Source organism: Gallus gallus, chromosome 2, assembly GCF_016699485.2.
Source record: "Gallus gallus isolate bGalGal1 chromosome 2, bGalGal1.mat.broiler.GRCg7b, whole genome shotgun sequence".
In the NCBI taxonomy this organism is placed as follows: Eukaryota; Metazoa; Chordata; class Aves; order Galliformes; family Phasianidae; genus Gallus; species Gallus gallus.
Genome location: NC_052533.1, coordinates 146,070,195 through 146,092,875, shown reverse-complemented (window position 1 = coordinate 146,092,875; position 22,681 = coordinate 146,070,195). Strand labels below are relative to the sequence as shown.

At 40.0% G+C, this 22,681-nt stretch overlaps 1 protein-coding gene across 15 annotated transcripts in view; it reads left to right on the top strand.

Annotated features, from left to right (window-relative positions):
- The window catches only part of TSNARE1 (t-SNARE domain containing 1), a 483,485-nt gene that overhangs the window by 218,884 nt on the left and 241,920 nt on the right, over positions 1-22,681 (top strand). The gene's annotated exons all lie outside the window — the stretch shown is intronic.

Genomic DNA, 22,681 nt, shown 5'->3' with positions numbered 1-22,681 from the left:
TTGAACAACTCCAGGGATGGGGCATCCTCAACCTCTCTGGGCAGCCTGTTCCAGCACCTCACCACTCTTATAGTAAAGAACTTCCCCTTCATATCCAACCTAAGTCTTCCCTCCCTCTACTTAAAACTATTTCCCCTTGTCCTGCTGTTATCTACTCTTTCAAAGAGTTGAAATTCTAAGCCTATGTTCTGATTCATATATGTAGGTATGTATGCACGTATATGATAAAATATACATGTCTCTGTGTGTATATAACAAGGGTGTAAATAACTGTATGTGTAGATATGCATTTATGTATATATATACATATACATATAAAAGTACACATGTAAGTGTGTGTACAAGGAATTTTCACATGAGAATTTCCATGATGGGTTTTATACCAGGAAATCAGTTTGTTGTAGTGTGATTCAAGCAGATATTAAATTGGCCTTTCACGTCTTGCACAGAGAACAGCTTTTAGGTGTTTGCAACTGATAGCATGGTACCAAAAAGTAGAACTGTATGCCTAATATTGCTGATTATTTTGTATATTCTTGATACTCTTGTCTTTTTCTTTTTTTCTTTTTTCTTTTTTCTTTTTTCTTTTTCTTTTTTCTTTTTCTTTTTTCTTTTTTCTTTTTTCTTTTTTCTTTTTTCTTTTTTCTTTTTTCTTTTTTCTTTTTTCTTTTTTCTTTTTTCTTTTTTCTTTTTTCTTTTTTCTTTTCTCTTTTTTTTTAAAGGGCAGTTAGCAGCTTGCCTGCTTTCCCAGGGAATCTTCATTTCCTACTTGGCCATAGCCCATGGTTTTCCATGTCCTCTTTAATATGTATATAGGAAGCAGTTTTTTAATAGTATTCTTTTTGGTAAGGAAGGTTGGTGATGTCACTGAAGACCCTACCATTAGGGCAAGTCAATGAACCAGAGCTTTAATATTACATAGATTTTAAGGCTAGAGCGGGCTCTGTGCAACCATATCTAGTTATACGTTTCTGTTCATTGCAAGGGAGTTAGACTAGATGACTTTTAATGGTCTCATCTGACTCAAACAATTGTGTGATTCTATGATTCCATGATTCAGTTATGATTTACATCAGACCTGGTTGTCACTTGCTAGCTTTTAGGTGCTAGTGCCAATGAAACTAAGGCCTCTGTGTGCCAAAGTGCTAATGTATTCCTATGCCCTTGTCAGGCATTTCCAATGGCACCTTTGGATTTGTTGATTTTCAGCTATGTATTTATAGAAACGTTATGCCTTATTTTCGTCCACCAACTGATGATGAGTATTGGACATTAGAACTGTGTGTGATCACAAATAGCATATTCTTGAATTATGGTCAAATCCCATGAATGTCAAACAGGCATTGATTTTGATGGTTAAGCTCAGGGAGAAGGGGCTTTGTTTTCAGTAACTTAGCTGTGCTTTGTTTTCCTGTCACATATATCGAAGTGCTTCTTGTGCTTTTAACCATCTTCATTAGGCTACAGTTTGTCTGTGGAGTGTATTGCAGGGATGGGAACAGCTCTAGTCTCACCAAGATTACCACATGGTTGCATGGGGCCATGCCATTGCCACACGATGGTGGACACTGACAACAATTAACCAGTGCTCATTGGATGAAGAGGACTAATTTTTACATAGCTGTTGTCCATTCCTGCTCCTGGAGTAAATCTGGATGCAGTCAGATTTTTTGGTATATTGAAAATGGTTGATGACTCCAAAAAAAGCCTTCTGTGGGAGTGAGCAGAGAATTAATAGAGGGGAAAAAAAAAGATACTGAGTACAAATCCTAAAGGCAAATAGTGGTGGGCTTGAAAGTAAAGGAAGGCTGGAGGAAGAGTAGGACAAACTCTTTTGCATTAAAATAGGTAGTAGTCCTCCCCATTAGGAGACTGTCTATATTACTGAGAACTTGATGTCAGTCAGGCAGCATCAGTAGATGTGTTAAACTTGCTCAGCTGCAGATTGGTTTTCCTTGTACCTGTCACTTGCAGGAGAATGCCAGTGTTTGGCTTTGGTGCATTATGAAAAAGTATGTTGTAATATCTCCTTGATGAGATGCTTCTGACTCAGAGGTGGGCTTATGCACTCATTCATGTCTGCAGGGCACAGACACTCTCACAGTATGGTTTGTGCATGTACTGTGCCTGAGAGCACATCCATTTTCATGCAGTTACACTTGCTTAGCTTGGAGTCATGAGGTTTCATGCAAACTGCTTGAAAAGGGTGGTGGATAATTCCCATCCATTTCAGCTGGTTCCTATACATCTGCAGCTTTATCTGTATCTTATTTTCTTGCTCCTTCAAATGTAAGAGTGAAAGTGGATGTATGAAACATGCTGAAAGGAATGCGGTGCTGTGACTGTTTTACTTATTAGTATTTTTCTGCTGCAGGTTGGTCAGACCATGCAAAATTATAGCTCCCACAGCAGCTGTAACCTGACCACCATGTGCATATATTACAGCGTTAAAGCTAACACCCTATACAGTAATGCAAAATACTACCTATGTTCAGGGGACCTGATTTATGGGTCTGGTGAGACTGTACAGTCAACCTCTTGACTTCGGTGCAGATCCAGTCTTAATTCAAATTCTGCTTACCTGCAGGTCTTTGTTGTATTTTCTGTATGCTGCGTTTATTACAACAAAATGTAAGAGATTTGAAGAATACTCTTTTTTCAACACATCCATGTAGTACCTCTCTTCCATTGGTGGGTGGGAGAGATGTTTTTGGTAACACAAACTCTAGTAAGTTCCCTTTAGAGAGTAATTAGTTTCCAAAACCCATGTAATAGGTAAAAATTGGAAAGAGGAGCTGCAGAATGATTCTCCTGCCCATTGTGGTTTGCTGTACGAAATGTTTAATTGAGTTTACTTATTTATAAAAGCAAAGTAAAGGCATTGATCCAAAATTCCTTGAAGCCTGACGTTGTATAAATTCTTAATCAAATATATGTTTGTATGAATGTATTTGTGTGTAGACCGATCAATGTAGTTCTATAGCTGGGTTATATATTGAAAGACACACATTTTTACAATGCTAAGTGATCGTTGTTGAAAGTGAGTTGTGGTAAATAATTGAAAAAATCCCTTTCCCTCGAATCTATTAAAGCAGTTTTAAATATTTACCAGGTGGCCAGAATGAGACCTCAGACGTCTCATTAAGAGAGTGCACAGAAGAATCCTGAAAAGCAGAAATTCTTTTCCTCTGTGCATGTGTGAGACATGCTGATGTGGCATGCAGCAGAGATAGTGGTGTATTTGGTGGTACAGCAACCCTGGCATGATTGCCTCCAGTTCCTACCTGTGTATGGGGCATATATGTCTTGAATCATAGAATCATAGAAAATCACAAGTTGGAAGGGACCCACAAGGATCATGGAGTCCTACTCCACCTTCTCCCACTGTATAAATACACTTATATGCAAAGCATCAGCTCCTGTTTCCATACAGAGAGTCCTCTGGAGAGCAAGGGGGTATTTTGTGCATCTGACCCCCAAGCAGTAATGCAGAACCCCGGGTAGCAGAGTCAGATGTAGACGAGGTTAGGCAGCTACATATCCTCTTGGGATGAGTCCATGCCACAGGGCAAGAGTTGGGATAATAAATTGTGATAATGTTCTAACGGCATAGAACAGATTATCCATAATATTGAAGTAATAAACGATAGCCGGCAGAAAATCCATAGGCGGTTAAAGGAATCTTTCTTTTTAATTATTTTTTAATTACTTTTCATTTCACATCATCCCCTTCCCATTGAAAGAGGAATATGTTATTATGCCTGTGGTTGAAACAGGTTTAGGGGCATGGTTCAGTGGGCGTAGTGGTGATAGGATGAAGGTTGGACTTGATGACGCTAGTGATCTTTTTCAACCTTGGTGATTCTATGATTCTAAGTTTAAGTGATATTTAACAAAACAGCAGACTAGATGGAAAAACGTAAGGCTCCTAAATACCTTTTTCTGGCAGTACCTAGCTAGGATAACTCATGTTTTGCATTATCACTGCATCTGTGGCATGTCTTCAGGCCACCTCCATATTTTCTAGGTCTTAACTGATACCCTGTAGCTTTTTACCTTCACATTTAATCAAGAAGTCTGAATTTCTCACCATTTGAACTTTATGACCAGTTTCCCAAAGGAATTACAGAATCATAGTATGTCCTGGATTGGAAAGGACCACAGTGATCATCCAGTTTCAACCTCCCTGCTATGTTCAGGGTTGCCAACCACCAGACCAGGCTGCCCAGAGCCACATCCAGCCTGGCCTTGAATGCCTCCAGGGATGGGGCATCCACAACTCCTTGGTCAACCTTGTTGAAGGAACTGGGAGAGGGGAACCAAAACTCTGCCTTAGCTGAGGAATGAGTTTTAAACTGAGACCACATCAAAAATCTGAACGGACTATTTTTATTTTTATTTTTTTATTTTTAAGAGGAAACTTTCCTGGCAATTTTTAGAAATCAAAATTACAGTAATTCTCATAGTGTAATGGCACCCCTCTCCATTTCCTGTCGCTCACGGGAAGAGGGAGATAATTACTGTTCTGGGACATGACAGTTGCCAAAGGATAAGAGACAAACTCTTATTCCATAAGCCTACTTGACCCCGTGTTTCTTAGAAACAGAAAAAAATGGGTAATAAACCTCTATTTGCATTACAAGCTTCTTTCTCCTAACTGCACCAATTTATTCATGCTTTAAATGGACTTCCTTCTCCCAGGAAGCATCCTTTCTCTTTCTTCCTGTGTTTATGAAGTTGTTCTTTTTATGTGGTTAGACTAAAATTCTCATTTTGGGGCAGCAAGATCCAATCCTTGTGTTTATGGGAGAATAATTTCTTGGCAATAATATCTGCATAAACTGCATATGTGTATGTGTGTGTGTTTGTAATGACTGCAGTTACTTGGGCTGCTATTTTTACAGGGTCCTTATCATGGTAGATGCTGTATAAACTCAGCTATTGGATTGTGCCACCCTGAGGATCTCACAGGAGAAGCAAATGCCAGCAGGCTGTTTTGTATGATAACGAACAATGACTTCTTAATGCAGTAGGTCCTCTTTGTGCTGGAAGTCCAAAGCTCAGTCTGAAGCTGGCATCTGCTTTGGGAAGAGATTGTAGAGTGTATTTTTCTGAAATGCAAAATTGAATTTTGCACAATCAAAGTAAGGCTTTCGCCCCAACAAATGGAGCTTTTTATTTACTCATTTATTTTATTGACTCTAAAATCTTATCTTAGCACTCATCCCAGATCCTAATGTTCCAGTCTGGCTGGTCTATCTTAGGTAATCAAGCCTTAGCTTTGGCAATAATATATTTTCCACATGTGGTAGCAATTGCTATGTCTTTTCAAGGTCATTCTGTATGCAGCTACTTCTGTAAAAGGTGTTATTTCAGTAACATCAACTTTGTTTTAAAAGTGTGTGCATCCATTAAAAGCCATATTCTCATCAGCCTACTACTCTGTTCCTAGGGATGTCAATACAGAGCAGTTAAATTCCGTGGCTGTTTTTACTTGACTTTATTTATTTGTGGGCTTTGTTGTTGTTTTTTAAGGCAATTACAGAATCGTTTGAGTTGGAAGGGTCCCTTAAAGCTCATCTAATACAACTCCCCTGCAATAAACAGGGACACCTACATCTACATTAGGTTGCTTAGAGCCCCGTCCAGCCTTTCCTTGAATGTTTCCAGTTCAATAAAGCATATTTCCTAAGACTATGTATATATCTGTATTATATATATTCTTTTCTGTCCTGCCTACGTTGGTTCAGGGAAATAGATTCTGATATCAGAGTGCAATAAGTGGACTGAAATACATTAAAAACCAATTTTCTTTATGTGGTGTCTATATTCCCTGTGCCAGTGGACTTCATAGGGATAGTACTAAACTGACTAGCCCATAAACTCCTTTTCTGGTGTGTCAGGAATGCAACGTCTTGTAACTGCAAGAGCTAAAATGAAGAATCCTCCCTCCTTACTTGGAATGAATGAACATTGCACAGCAGCCCCTGGGAAAGTGTCTGTGTTCCTCCTGCTTATTTTCAGGTATACCAGTGTTTGGTGGAGCAGTGGGAACGCTCAACACTGTATGTAAAAAGGAATAAGAAAACCTTCAAATCCCACTAAAAAGAGAGCATTTGCAGAAAACTGGTTTTCCAATAACACATACCCCCTTATGTTGTAAAAGGAGCAAAATAAGAAAAGACCAAATCCCCCCCAAGCTCCCATTTCCTTAATTGCCCAAACAACCTCAGCACTGTGGATTTTCCTTAGTGGTCTGCTATCAAGCTCCTGTCATGGCATAAGCCCGTGTTGCTTGCCAGCATCTGCTGATGTAGCTAAAAACTGCAGCTGCCTATGTCTGCACCTGACAAAGGAGTTTTGTATTCATTAACTGAGTTTTCCATTTTGCTTTTTTGTTTTGTTTTGTTTTGCTTGTTGTCGTTGCTTTGTCCTTTTTCAAACATTTTGAGTGAGAAAGGACAGAGGCTTTTATGTGGGCAGAGGACAGAAACAGAGGAAGGGTTTCTTTGAACAAAAATACCAACATTATTATTCCTCCATAGCCAGAGAAATCTCTGCAAATATATATTTTTTTCCCACTGTTTGTGACAGCTGCCTGTGTAGTTGCAGTGTTTTTTCCTCCCAGGTGCTAAATTTCAAGGTTGTTGCAAACACCAATGTCTTCTTTCATGCAAAGTCAAGCTCTTTTTGTAGAGGGGATGGCTGTGTCCATAACAATGGGAAAAGCCTTTGTCATCTGTTTTATCGTCTGGCCAGGATCTTGAGGAGGGCTCCAGATTTCTTATGTGCTTTTTGCAATGTGGGAAGTGCTCTGCTGCTGTTGCCAGCCAGCTGAAATGGATGTACATATCTATACAGATGTAGATGTAGACGTAGATGTAGATACAGGTGTAGATGTATGTGTAGATTTAGATGTGAATGTAGACATAGGCATAGATGTAGATCTAGACATAGGTATAGGTGTAGGCATAGACATAGGCATAGATGTGTGTGTAGATTTAGATGTAGATGTAGACGTAGATGTAGACATAGACATAGATGCATGGGTAGATTTAGATGTAGATGTAGACTTAGATGTAGATGCACATGTACATGTAGATATAGACATAGGTGTAGACATAGACATAGAAGTTGATGTAGATATTTATACTTATGTGTCTCTCTGCACTGAATACAGTGACCAGTGTAACCATTCACCCTTGTCAGAGAGCTCTGTCCTTGCACAAAGCCTTTCTATGCAGAGAGGATCACCTTTGGCAGCAGTGTGGCAGGTGTCCTGACAGCAGTGTAAGAGGAAAGCAAGTGCAGACCAAGCTTCCAGAGCTGATCCATCACAGACTGAGTCTGTAGGACACATGGACCTACCTATGGTAGCGTTATGATATTAAAAAAATACATACATCTATCAGTGTCTCAGTTCAGATATTATTTACTCTAATTCAGGGATTTATTTATTTATTTATTTCCCTATATATCCTCTTTATAAAAAATATTATTTTCCTGTGCAGAAGCCTGATAGAGCAGTAAGCAGGTGGTTTTGCCCATTCCAACTTGAAGCCACTTCTTGCTGTTGTGATGGGGATGCTTGTACAACCTTGTGTATGCTCCCCACTTCAGCCCCAACTTGCAAAAGTTGCATTGCAGCAGTCTGCACTGACTTCTGTCCTGGCAAAGATCACACGGTAACTGGAGAAACGAATGTGAAACCTTACTGAGTGTGTCACCTTGCTCCAAAGTGAACGCAGTGTTATTTAATACATTTAAACCCCCTGTGGAGATGGATTATTGAAAGGAAGGAAATTGTATTCTTCTAAACCCACTTTGATGGCTGCATTTACCACATGATTAGATGTGAACAGCAATAGTATTTTCCAATGAAAATATATATTTGAAAATAAGTTAACCCTTGATTCACTAAGGTGAGTAATAATACTTAGTGTCCTTTCAAGGCTCCGTCTGGTTTCTTTTGACGGTCTAAATAACCAATGTTGTGTCCTCCATGTAATTCTAAGTTGTGTAACCCTCCTGGCTTCTACGTAGAGGGCACTGCTGTTATCATGACTACAACATATAACACCTGTGAAATGCCGTGTGATTCTCCAGCCCTAAAATCCAACTGACATGACACAGCAGCCTTGTTGTAACAGACTAATACAACTCATCACAGCTATTCCTGATTTACTGCAAGCACAAGACCATGCTTATAATTTGGGTTATTTGTCCTGTTTTTCAGTTCTCAGCCCAGCTGAAAACTATAACCCACATTTGTGTTTTATTGCCAAACTAAACTCTCACTAGTGTTTTATTATGGAGTTTCATCTTCACTTTTCACGATTCCCCAGGATGCTCAAATACCTTTGGAGTTCCATTATAAAGCTGGGCATATACCAGAGAAGGGATTTATATATAGTTTCTTTATAAAGTACACCAGCATCTTTGAGATAAGGGATGTGCTGCAGATGGTGTTTCAGATAGTTGTCTTTTAGCTGATAGCAATAGCCTGTGTGATAAATAAAATAAATGTGTGCAGATGAACACAGTCAGTCTCCCTTATAACTCACTCCAATTTGAGAAGATGCTTGGGTAGCAGATAATTCCCTTAAGTTTAGGAGACTTCTCCAGTTGTATCGGACTGTCCCAGCTCTGAAATGTAATGGTTCCCAACATGTGTCGCAGGCAAAGCCTGCTGAAAATACCAACGACATGCTCATGCATGCACAGATGGGAATGAAAAGACTGAGCTTTGAGCATTGCTCATCACTGCTACTGTTAGGAGTAAATCGATGTTGTGTGGCTGGTACCTGCTTAGCAGCACCCCTGGGATTCTTCCTGCTTATTATAAACAGTGGATGAATCCCAGAGGGAGCAATGCAGCCAAACTGGCACAGGGGATTCCCCTGGTGTTCAAACTGGCAATTTGTCATTGCAACAGCGAGCTTTATCTGCAGGAAAACACGGTAATGTGTTGAAGCATCCTATTCATTCATTATTAAAGCTGTGGTACTGTGCAGTTTACTAGGATGAGCATTAAGTGGGTGATGAAGCCTTGTGTCAAATGCATTTGGTTAAAGAATGCTTTTTCTCTGCTCCCTAAGACATCAGTCACATCTCTTGTCTCTCTGTGCTCAACTGGAGGACTCTTCTATCAAAGACGAAAGGGTACAGCAAGGAGGGTTGTGCTTTCCCATATGAGTCCTTCAGATATCCTACCCAAATACAGTATTTCCAGTAGGGAAAAAAAAAAGTTTATGCTGATTTTTCTTTATAAGCATGTGGTGGGTCAGAGTCTTACAGAAGGCTGAGTTGCACTTGATAATCCTCGTGGTTTCCTTCCAACTCAGGATATTCTTCAAGTCTATGAGAACAGATTTGTGTTGTGGTCAGCAATGAACTGGGCACAGAAAAAGCCTTTTCCAGGATTTGATGGGGATTGGACGAAGGAGGCTGCAGATGCTGCACATTCCGGAGTGCCATCTGCTGGCACAGGATTTGCTTAATTGAATTCTGATAGTGCTCGGATGAGAGCGGTGGTGGAGAAGGCTTGATGAACCATCACTGTTGTTGCTTAGCATCATTGAGATGAGATAAAATCTGCATGGAGATTGCATTAGAAGCCATGAGTGCTTATTGAATTAACGGGAGAGAGGGAGGCATGGTGACATGTCAGTGGGTGTAGCATGGAGGTGTGCTAATCTACAAATTTAACAGGTTCCAATTTGAATTCCAATTTGAATTAACAAGAAACCTCAGCTCATCTGTGTGCGTACAAGGCAGTGGTGATACCAAATGGGGCTCTTGTTGGTGGTTGTGTTGTGGACACCTGCCAGACAGGCTTAGTCTGGGAGAAAGGGAGGGCAGGAAAGAGGGTTTTGCAGACAAGTTAAGGGAAGGATGCTGTATTATGCAAGAGGGCAGAGAGGACTTTTTTACAGGGAACCAAACCTTTCTTTAAAAATGTTGAGTTTGGCATATGTAGATTTTTTTGTTTTTGTTTTTGCATATTTTGTCTCTTATACTGTAATTTTACAATTTCACATCCTTTGCATGTGTGATTCCATACAATCATATAATCGTTTGAGATGGAAGGGGCCCTTAAACGTCATCTGATCCAACTCCCCTGCAGTGAACAGGGATACCTACAACGAGATCAGGTTGCTCAGAGCCCTGTCCAGCTTGATCTTGAATGTTTCCAGTGACTGGGCATCCACCACCAATATGGGCAACCTGTGCCAGTACCTCACTACTCTTATTGTAGAAAACTTCCTTATATCCAATCTGAATGTCCTCTCTTTCAGTTTGAAACCATTTCCCTTTGTTCTGTCAAATTTGTGTTCATATCATTTGTGTTTTTTTCCTACACTAACCCAACCCTTGTTCCTTTGAGATGTTTTGTTGTTGTTGTTTGTTTTTTTTGTTTGTTTGGTTGGTTTTTGTTCTCCTTGATTATATCCATCACTATAAAACCTTTTTCTCCTTCTAATATATCTTCCAATGAGGTTGTGGATGCCCCATCCCTGAAGGCATTCAAGGCCAGGCTGGATGTGGCTCTGGGCAGCCTGGTCTAGTGGTTGGCGACCCTGCACATTGCAGGGGGGTTGAAACTAGATGATCATTGTGGTCCTTTTCAACCCAGGCCATTCTATGATTTTATGATTCTGTGATTTCAAACCTCCATGTGTTGGCCAGGTGTAGAGGCCCAAGTTCATATAGAATCCCTTTAGTCACCCTTTGGGCCTCTTGGCTCCCTCCTGCCCTCTTGCATCTTGCAATTCACCAGTGTTGCTTCTTCCCTTACCCATAGCTGTAAGAAGCTGTAAAGCATTACAGAACATAAATTTTCCGCTGAAAGAAAAGGGCAAATTCAAAGAAGCATGATAAAGCAATTTGTAGATTGATTTTTTTTTCTTTTTTGGTTTATCATTTTTTTTCAAAGCTTATTTGTTTATGACCAAATGATTGTATTTAAATCTTGATATGAGCGGGCAAATTCTCCATTGCTGAATTTTAGCAAATATTCTTGCGGGTCTCAAACATTTTGCAAGTTAAGGTGTTTCAATTCTAAAGGGGTAAGAATCCATCTCCTTTTACTGAGAAGTCAGAGGAGAGAGGAGGTCATGCAGCAGTTTATACCACGCCCAGGAGACTGGGCTTCATCACTGTTCAAACATGAAGTGTTTATTCTCAGATTTTCCTGTACCTTGGGTTATCTGCTCTATTTTTGTTCATTTTGTTTTGTTTTGTTTTGCTGTAGTTGTTTATTTTTCCCAAGATGCTTAGAAGGAGCAACCTGATCGAGCTGTGGGTGTCCCTATTCATTGCAGGGGAGTTGGTCTAGATGACCTTTAAAGGTCCCTTCCAACTCAATTCTGTGATTGGTATGTCTGGAGGTGGATACTTTGAACTTGTAATGAGTATGAAGAATTTTCATGTTTCATGGGATTTTTTAAACGCTGCTTAACAGTGGAGTGGTAGGTATGGGATTGGGAGCAGACATGACAAGTTAGGTTAAATAATTCTGAGAAGTCCCTCGGTGAGTTTCAAAACCTCTGTTTGTAAGAGTAGAAGAATTGGGCTGTGGCGTCTTCATGGCATGGAGATTTGAGGAACATGTAATTCTGTTTTCAGTAGGGTTGTGTTGCCTACAGAGTAGGAAAGTTAGTCCTGCCTACAGAGTAGGAAAGAAGGAAGAGGCAGTGAAAGTATTGTAGTAAGAGTCATCTCTTATGGCTTCTTCATAAAACTCATGATTATAATAGGCATTGACAGGAAGGGATTTTGCAGAAGGAGTGATGTTAGCATTGCTCTGTACATTCCCTTGAATTTCTACCGAAGAGTCAATGAATGAATGAGATATTTTGTATTTATCCAGCAGCTCTGAATTTAGCAGCTCTGAATTTCTTTACTGATATCCTCTGTTAATTCTCAGGATCCCAGCAGGAAATAAGTCAATCTCCTTGTTCCCCAGCACAAATATTTGGTACTAAGGTTACTACTAAGCTGTAAATTAGATTTCATATGTTCTGAATGCAAAGATATACGTTAACTTCCTTACATACCCTGCCAAGTGGTTCTTCTTGTCAGCTCACTCCTCTGAGTATGGCAAAGATTACTTTGGCTTCATTGCAGGACAAGGAGTGAGAGAGGACCACTTGTCTGAAAAATCTTTTCCATCAGGAAAATTCCTTGTACTGTGATTCACTTATACCACGTGTAGAGGAATTAAATTCTGGGTGAGAAGCATGAAGGAAACCCCACAGGAGAAGAAATGATTTGGCAGCTGATCTGTAAAGCTCTTTCAGCCACCTTTAAAGAAAATGCTGTGATGCCGGTATCAGTTTCATTACACATCTGGGCTTGACTCATCTGCTACAGTAAAAGAAGAAAGAAACCCAAAGAAATAATTAACGTTCATTATTACATGGATATGAAATAGCATTATTAAATATCTTCTTCACATTTATTTATAACCCTTCTTCCTGTCAGAGCCTGACATGTTTCGCAAACACCACTGAATGATTATATATTCTTTGCCCAAAATACTGAAGATGTTGCTCTGAGTTTTATTCATCACTTGTTCAGTCAAAATTTATGTTCCTGCACAATTGGTACATTTTCTGGGATCTCCTTGTGTAGGTACATTACTCATGAGACCTATGAGGCATAGTTAGAGCAGGTTGGGGTGGAAGTCCTTAAATTCCTTTTTGAGAATGTTGACGTACTGTGAGGAGTGCTGGATTGGACCCTGCCACTACATATTGGGGTGAGACTGGAAGAGAAGAATCCCACCATTGCCATTCCAATGCAGTAGGCACATCTTCATTAGTAGGATACAGTCATGAAAGATGACGCTTGTTGAGGACTTCTCCTGGAAAATATATTGGATTGTTGGGTGGTACCTAATGCTCTGAGCATTTTAAAACTTTTGTGAACTCTGGGAAAATGTAGTTTCCTAAAAAAAAAAATAAGACCCATGTCAACATACTTGAGAGACTGGCTTAATCAAAGGCTTATCTCTTAAGTCAGCATCAGACTTATGCCATTCTATTTGCCAAAGGAGACCCAAAAAGAAGTTTAAAAGGTATGGACTGGATAGGTGGCTTTGGTAAATTAGCAGAGCTGTGTTTGATCTAAGCAGTACCAGATATGAAAGCATGGATGGTGGAAGGAAAAGGAAGAACTTGAAGAGAAAAATATTGAAAACCTTTCAGATCCTTAAAAGCACTGAGCCAGATCTGTGCTCCTTTACTGATGAGAAGCATCACTTCCCTCCATAGGCAGTTTCTGTGGTCCATAAGGTGCTTTGCATGGAGGAAGTTGGTGTGCAACCTCATGGTTTTGATAAATTACACAGTGATATTAGGGACTTGGCTTCCACAACAGGGCATGGAAAATATATATTTAGCATTACCTGTGCCAAGAATTTCCTCACTTGGACTAAACTGAAATCAGCAGAAAGTTTGTGTTTACCCGGAAAGAAGAATTTTCTGGTGATTTTCTTTTTCTCTCTTTTTTTTCTTCTCTATTACTAGACGTCACCTGTGGTAAGAAAGTTTTCTTTCCAGAATGCCGGAAGATTATTAGTTTAGTTTATCTTCTTAAATGAAATGCAAAAACATCACCAGGAGAAGTGAGAAGATACTGTCTTGTCTGTAAATGGGATTTGCTGGTGAAGCAATGTGGACTTCAGTCTCCAGTAGTTGGCTTGGTAACTAAACAGAAACAACAGACCCCATTTTACCTGAGTATGAGATTCCTACATTTTTGAAGCATCCTTGAGCTGCCTTTGACATCCTTTGAGTTCAACGTTTTCTAAGCCCTTTGTCCCATCCTCCACCTTTCTGAGCAGACTCTGTTTCCTTAGATATTAGGAAAAGGTTCTTCACCAGAGAGTAGTGGGCATACAACAGGCTCCCAAAGGGAATTGAGCATGGTTAGGTTATGGTTGGGTCATGGTTGGACTCGATGATCTTTAAGGTCTTTTCCAATCTGAATGATTCTATGAGCACAGCCCTGATCCGCTGGAGTGCAAAGAGCATTTGGACAAAGCTCTGAAATAGAGTTTGAAATTTGAGTGGTCCTGTTTGGGAGCCAGGAGTTGGAATCTGTGATCCTTGTGTGTTCCTTCCAGTTTGGGATCTTTCATGTTGCATTCACTCCTCACTTTTTGGCTGTCTCACTGTCTCTCCTCGTCCCCCATCTCTTATTCACACCACTCCCCTCTGTGAAAGTTTTGGCAAAAAATTAAGAGCAAAGAGCACTGAAGCCAATTCCCTAACATGTCCCCCTTTTTATAGCATGTGATACGATCAGTTGCGTTTCTACCGTAACCATACTATTAATGTTTAAATTGCACTTACTGATATAATGAAACCTATTCAGAGACTTAGAATATAAATACGCTCAAGGTACAGCTAGGGAAACAAGATAAGAGTATCTCAAAACCCAGGGAACGCTCGCAGGGTGAAGAGTAATAGCCAACATTATGTATTTTGCTCATCAACAGTTTTTTCAACGAAAGCAGATTTTAAAAGTGTGGCAGTTCTCAACATATTAAGTGTGTGGCTGTGAAGCAAATGGAGATTAGCTCGTGCAGTGACTCCTTTCTGTGTAGTAGCAAACTGCTTCTGACTGATGCTTTAGTTCATAAAATTCCTCTCCTCGGCTGAGCCTGTGGGGGATAAAAGCATTTTCTGCCTACATCACTGTCTTTTGTATTAGGAAGTTTGAAGAAAGCCTACAGTCCTCAATTGCAGATGATTTTTATGTCTTAATACATACTCATTTAGGGATTTTTTCCTCTCCTGTTTCGTTTCAGATGCCAGTGCAAATCCTCCCAACACATTAACTAAATGTGACGCTGAAGGCCCTTCTTCAGGTCTCTCACTGTCTAATAGACTGATGTTTTTAAGGAGCTGAACATGACAGTGTGGGCCTTATAAACTAAAACCTATATGGAATGGATATAAAATAGGGGTGAACAGGGACTGAGTATATGAATGGCAAAACATACTCCATTTTCCATTGATTCTTCCACATGGTAGTATTTTTGGAGAGAAGAATAGCAACCTTTGTGACTCAGAAGCACAATTGTATGTCATGATAAAAAGCAGCATGCTGAAATGGAACTATATCAGCTTCGGTCCACATGTTTAAAACAAATATTTAAGCCTACTAAAGCTAAATAGAGGTGGTAAACAATGTTCAAGGAGTTCTTATGCTAAGAAAAAATACTAATAAAATGTTATCTGATACCCATGAAAATTTTGCCATAAACCTCACTAGGATTAAAATTCAGCCCTCAGTCATTAGATCCCAGGAATCGTAAGTCTGTTTTCTTGCTGATATATATATATATAAATAGTCGGTCAAGGCCTCTCCTTTGTAACATGAAAACTCATCCTGGATCTTGAGAGAGAAGAGGTGGATTTTGTGAGGAAGGCAAGTTTAAAATAGCTGCTTCCCTGCTTCAGTACATCCTTCTTGGGCCATATTGGGCCTCCCTTGACTGATTTAAATTGACCTTCAGGCTTCTTGGCTCTTGCATTGTTCTGAGCTCTAAATTCTGAAGAATTGAAGACCTCTTGTCCGGCCTGAGCACATTTCATGAATAATCTCTGTGACTGTTCTCTACACTCTATAATGTCTTCAAAAGACACAGTATTGAGCATCTGCTTTCTCCTCTCTCTCAACCACCAGTTTGTTTCTAATGAAATATTTATTAAGAGAACGATATTTGCAGGCAGAGAAGAAGATAATTCATGCGAGCAATCAGCTCTGGGTTAACTGGAGAATGAAAATGTCTTGGACCGTAGCAAAAACTCATAATCAAAGGACTCCCCAGCTATCCATCAAACAATCAATTACTGTATCCATTAGACCCCTTTCACCACACATTAGAACAATTTACTAGACATGCTAATGTTCGGGTCATTGCTCCTTAAGGATGAGCACATAGCAGAAGCATCTATCAAAGTTTTGATGCTGTGTGATCTCATACAGTGCGAATATATAGCTTAGATCACTTAATGTCCTCGTGGTATCGTTAAGTCTATTAAGGACTTGGTCTCTGAAGGGCTTGCTGGTTGCCTTCAGATCTCAGCAGCTTGAGGAAACAGGAAAAGAAATTCAGCATTTCACTTGGTTCAGTCTTCTCTGTGGTGAGATAGGAAATCATTCTGTGTGAAACATGAATAAGCAAACTACACATCAGTAATACAATGATGGTTTTGACACTTCTTTATTCCACTGTTCAGGTTAACTGCCAACATATTTTCTACACTTAAACATGCCATGCTGGTAAAGAGGTTATTTTTTTCAGGGAAGAGGGAATCCAGACAGGACATCACCCCAGAACTGTCTTGCATTACTGTCCTCATCTACAAGCAGATAAATCTAGTGGGATCTTGAATTATGTGTTGGAAGAATCCATGTTATTTCCACAGCATAGATTTCTACCTCTGAAGGCAACTAGACTACTACAATAAGTGGAGAAAGATAAGACAATCCATGGATAATATATGCACATCCTTCACCTTGGCATGTGAAGTGTAGGTCTCTACCTCTGAGCCTGACATTTGAGGCTCCCTTTGTAGTATACGATGCAATCTCATGTGTTAAGTAGCTGTCAATCTTTTTAATCTGAAGTGTAGGACTCTTATCTCCATTGACATTATTGACAGTGTCTCCACTGAATATAATGGGAGTCTTAATAAGGAGTTTGGAGGTCAGTACTTGCCAGATACGCAAAGCTTGGTGGATTTCTCAAAGTTCAGTTTAACTGATGAGTTCAGACACAGGTATATACTGTGTAAACATCTGAAATTGCTTTAAAAGGGATCTCACGTGCATGTCTATACCTCTAGACCTGATCTGATGGCACAGACTGGCATCTAGTTTCAAGTAACTCTATTAGCAGCATTTAGCTCCTTAGCTCCATTAGCAGTGTGTAGCTCCTTAGAAAGTCAGTGGAGAAGAGGCAAAAAAAAAAGGAAAAAGAAAAAAAAAAGAAGCTAGGGTATAGCTTCGTTGAATTGAATTACTCTCTTCACTATTTTGAGCAGATAAGAAGCAGAAAGAAATGAGCTCTCTGCAAACACCTTTCCTGTGGTGTCTTTGTCCCCCATAAACTATTCTGTGACAAAGAATGGGGAGAGTGCTCTTGAGTGTGTGCACACATGTTAGCAAGGTGTATCTCATGCAGTGTGTCTAAAGTTATGTGATATAAAGCTCATGTTACGGCAGCAAAGGAGCATGGAGAAGCAATGGCATGAGAGAGAGCCCAAGAAAGACCCTGTCCTCTCCCAGTCAGCTGGAGGGGGATGAGACTTGCTGCCATTTGTGTTTGTGCGAGTGAGGCTGTGTCTGTCAGTATATGTGTTATATACCCATGTTCATGTGCCCACTGGAAATACATGCTCACTCTTACTGCTGGCTGGACATTGAGGGCACGGAGCTGCCAAATTTTGGCAGTTAGTAGTTATTTCACAAGGCATTATTAAGCTTGAGATGTAATCCAGTCATCAGAGCAAGAGCAGGAAGTTGTCTTCTTTCCACTGAGAAGAACCTATTCCCATGTGGTTTTGGAGACAGAGGTCTGTTTCAGGGGAGTGAAATACAATTTTAATTCAATATGCCCTAGCCTTGAAGAGTCGGTTCACTTCTCCTTTATTACTCTAGGAATGGAAAGTATCCAGTATCCAGATTCGAACCCTTTGAGACTAGGTTGAATAGTTAAGAAAATTACCAAGAGGCAACCAATTAACTAAAACCACAGGCGGCATTTTTTCGGAGTAGACTTTAACATGCGACAAAATTCCTTCCGTGTTTGCATGAAAATTTCCAACAGACGTATTTTTATGGCACAAGCAATGAAATCTTCAAGCTAATGGCTTGGGAAGGGTATTGGCATATGCAGAAAGAATAAAAAAGAATACAAACAGGGCAAGTAAACTAATGTGAGCCATAGACTATAAAGCATCGGAAGAGAAAATGAGGGAGATGAATTAAGTAGTGTAGAAGAGAGTATCATAGGAGATGTTGTTACAGTCTATAAGTACTTTCAAGGTGAAAATACAGATGAAGTCTTGGTGAATTATTCACCAAGCTAAATGATAGAATTCAGAATGGCCTAATGTTAGGAAGGAAACGTGTAGGTTGAGTGGTAAAGCTAATTAAGAACAGTTGTGTTGATGATCAATGCCCCCACCAGTTTTGAAAGTGAATAGTACATCTAAAACGAAAGTAAAATAAATTTTACTTTTAAAATCTTGTAAAATACAAGAAAATGGTAGAAATTATCTGATTATTTATCTGTGGCCTCTCTTGCCTTTGAAGGAGTTCAGACATTGTCCTGATGCTCACTGGAAAAATGCACACATTTTTGGCAGTTTTGTTACATGTTACTTTCTGGAGGTACTGAGCTGAAAACCTTGCAACATTTTTTTTATCTTAATCCTTTCCCTGAATGTTTTATTGTGCAAACATTTTAGGTAGCTTTTCAATCCTCATGAACGTCTTCATGTAGCCCATATGCTAATTGCGTGGTATGGGACTGAACGGCGGAGCTTAAGAAAGGTTAGCGTCTCTGTAAACGTATATCACAGAGACAGCATGAAGCACATGAGGATAATAAAGCTGGCTTGCACTGAATTCCTCTGCTGGCATTTCCTATTTCTCTTCGCTGTTTGGAAGGTTGAATTCACTTCATCTTGCCTGCTAAAGAACTCATACAGGATAAATTAGCAAAGTGCAGAATCCCTACCTAATTTTCCTTGGAAATTCAGAAAGAGTATTTTATTTCCTTGAGCAATGTTTTTACTTCCCATTTTCATTACTTCACTTTGCAGGTGCACTTATGACTAAATATACTAAAAATTTGTAGTTTCTCTTTCTGGAGACATCATCTTAAATTCGTAATAACTTCATCACTATTCCTGAGTAAAGGTATAGTTTTCTTGCTGCTGTTCCTGTGTTTTCTTTAAACCAGCAAGTATCCTGACTTTTTATTTGACTTGCAACTCCAGTTACCCTTCTTCATTTTTCTTGAGACTCAAATTCACATCCTGCAAATTAAATTGACTGGCTGTTGAATGTTTCCAGTAATAATGTCCTCAGTTCCATTTGGCTTCTTGCACACAGACAAAAAAAAAAAAAGGGCAAACATTTAATTCCCTTCAGTTGAACTTACCCTTTTTCTAAGATTATATACGGTCTAGAAGATTAGACTGGGTTAGTTAGGGATTACTACTGATTCAGAAAGAATCAGACTCATCTGCTCTTGCATCATGTGTCTGGGACAGGTAGGGGGAACGGCCAATGGAAGAGTCGCCATTGGTATTTATAGATTGTAGAGAGAGTGCTCTTAGAGCTTTAGATAGAAACCATTTAGCCAATTTAGTTGAAAATGTTTTCTTTATTTCACTGAAGTATATTTCTTTAGGAACAAATGCCACAAACCTTTTGATTGCAAAAGTCCTTTTCTAAACATGCTCTGCTTTGCAGTTCCGTGTCAGGATTGTACACCTATGGATACAGTTAGTAGAATCAAATGCAAATTTTGAAGTATCTTCATTTGCTTCCAGCATTGCCAATGACTGTGTCCCATGATCTGGAACATACCATGTTTAGAAGGAAGGCAAAATAAAAATGTTTGGTAGGCAGCATGATGAGGCAATAACTGTTAGGTTGTACATATCCCCTTCTTAGCTTTAGCAGTCATGTCTCCTAAAAGAGACCAAGGAACTTTCTCCATACACAGTGCTTGGATGTAGCACACAGAATACAACAAGTAACTCTGGAACAAAGCTGTTTGGTCTTTCTAAAGTCCTTTTTAGACAATTTGTTGTATACTAATACTACCATGTAGTCCTAAATCAGACTTGCAGTATTTTCATTTTGTTTCAGTTGTTGTCTGTGTTTTTTTACTGTGGTTTGTCTTTCATTTTATATCTTTTAAGCATTTTTATTACCTTTGCTTGTATTTTAATTAAAAACAAAAATGTTCTGAAGAAAAACAATTAAGTTTTTTGTACAGCATTACTGTAATACCTAACAAGCAGTTGTCTGCAATCACATGTGAATCAATAGGCTTTACTGTATCAAATTTATGTGTAAAGGAAGGAAGGAAGGAAATAAGGAAGGAAGGAAGGAAGGAAGGAAGGAAGGAAGGAGGGAAGGAAGGAGGGAAGGAAGGAAGGAAGGAAGGAAGGAAGGAAGGAGGGAAGGAAGGAGGGAAGGAAGGAAGGAAGGAAGGAAGGAAGGAAGGAAGGAAGGAAGGAAGGAAGGAAGGAAGGAAGGAAGGAAGGAAGGAAGGAAGGAAGGAAGGAAGGAAGGAAGGAAGGAAGGAAGGAAGGAAAGAAAAAGGTTTATATAGAATGGGAGAAGTGTGAATTTTTGTTCGCTCTTCTCATCACTGTTGTGCATGTGGGTATGGTCTGTCAAAGACACTTTCTTGTTGAACTTTCAGACTTCTGTAAGGAAGACATTTTTTACAAGAGTGGTGAGGCACCAGCACAGGTGAGAGAAGTGGTGGATGTCCCATCCCTGGAGACATTCAAGGTCAGGCTGCGTGGGGCTCTGAGCAACCTCATGGAGCTGTAGGTGTTGCTATTCATTGCAGGGGAGTTGGACTGGATGACCTTTAAAGATCCCTTCCAACTCAAATGATTCTACAATTCTGTGACTTCAGACTTTGAGCTGTTTGGTTTCTCTGCTGATGCCATGCCATGCTGTATGTGCTGTTGACTTCACACTCGCATGGGGTGGCTATTTAGGATGGGATAAATCCTGCCCTGGGCTCCAATGACTTGATCTGCTTTCTGTTGAGAGGTCACTTTCTCAAATAGAGGCACCTCATGGGAGTCACCAATTAATTACTCAGATGGACTCTACCTGGCTCTGACTCTTTCTAGATCTTTTCGAGTAAATCACATTGACTTAATGTTTCCGGCCTATGATGCTGCCTTGTTCAGAGTTAGTGCCGAAATAATTCTCTGTGAGTTGGACCAAAGGACTGAACACCCTTTGCTGCAGAAGGCAGACTGTTTAAGTCTTGAAACCTCATTATTCCTAATGGTGAAATCTGGTGTGTAATAATTCCCAGCTGTAGAAGGCTGCTGAGAAAAGGCTGTGAGTGAACAAATAGGTTATGTTTGCCTGCAGAGGCAATGCTGTTGTCCAAAAGACAGTCATTTCTGTGCTGCAGCATCTTGCTTGCTGTAATGCTGACATAATTTGAGGTGGGGTTCTTCCGTGGGTGGTACCAGAAGCTTTGGTTGGGTGAAGAAGCCTTGTCCCATCCTGCTGCTCCAATGTCAGCCCCCAGTTTTTCTCCATCTCATCCACAGAGATGAACTTCACTGTTATAAAGAAGCATTGCCTTGTCTTCCCATTGCATTCACTGACCACCTACCCCAGCGGATGCCCTGCAAATCCATTCCTGGGCAGTGAGAAGCTGCCTCTGTGCTAATTTCGGATCGGACTTTTGGGCAGTAGGTATGTTTTTCTGAATGCAGGCAGTGCCAGGGCTGTGAAACAGGCAGGTGTTTTGTGCAGGGCAGTCACTAAAGAGGAGTTTTTCTCAATCTCAGGCTGTGAGCATTTCCTTCAGTCCACTGAAACTCTGGAAAATATCAGTGCTGAGAAGAGATTAAAAGATTGCTGTCAGAGGTTTGTTTTGTGGGAATCAATTGTGTTTTTGGGAAAAGATGGCTGAGAACTCTAAAAACAACAGAGAAGGAGATGAGGATTGATAGGAGTGGCTTTCATCTGAAGTGCATGGCATAAAAATATACTCTGGTTTTGTCACTACCATGCGAATCCAACTGCTCCATTCAGCATAACAGCTATTAGGATTCAGTAAATGCACCCATTTTCATACTTGCCATGTAAGAGAAAAGCAGTGAATTACTTGAAAGAAAAAGACATACTTGTTATTTCCCTTGCTTCTCACTACAGGGTGGCACAGTGCCCATGCTAGGGATTGTCTCTTTTGCCTTGGGAAACTGAACTGAATTTGGCTGTTGCCTTTATATGAACCCAGGAAAAGGCTTCTCACTTGTTTTTTTTTGTTGTTTTTTTTTTTGTCCCTAGACAGGTGTTAATGAGTGACTCATTTGCCTCCTGGTTTGCCTTTCTAGCAGGAGCCTGCTCACCAGCTGTATGGCACACACGTTAGGAGACAGAAACAACACCATCCTTTCTAGACAGCCATGTGAGCACGGTCCATTTACACAAATGCTGAGTGCTTCAGATATTCAGCAAGGGAGCTGCGAGCAGTGGAGTCTTCTGCCTAGCATCAGGATCCAGGGATGATGTACAGTGCAGCTCTCAGCAAGCAGTGCCAGCCAAAACACAGTTCCAGCAGCAGAGCTGTGCAGAGCCAGAGTTATGAGAATGTAGTTCAGACAGCTAGGAAAGGGCAGGAACAGCTTCAGAAATGTGATGCGATGCTGTAAAAATATAGGTGAATGCTCTCCTTCATGACAGTCCTAAAGGAATATTTATCCTCTTGCTTTGTATGCACAGAGAAGCCACCTGAAGATGCCAACAGTATATGCAGTTGGCTTTGGGAAGGATGAGTTTAGATATTTGTGATCATACTTTAGTCATTCAGTGTAATGAGTTTGCAAAGAAAAGGCTGTTAGATTATTAAGATGGAAAGATTATACCTCTTAACACT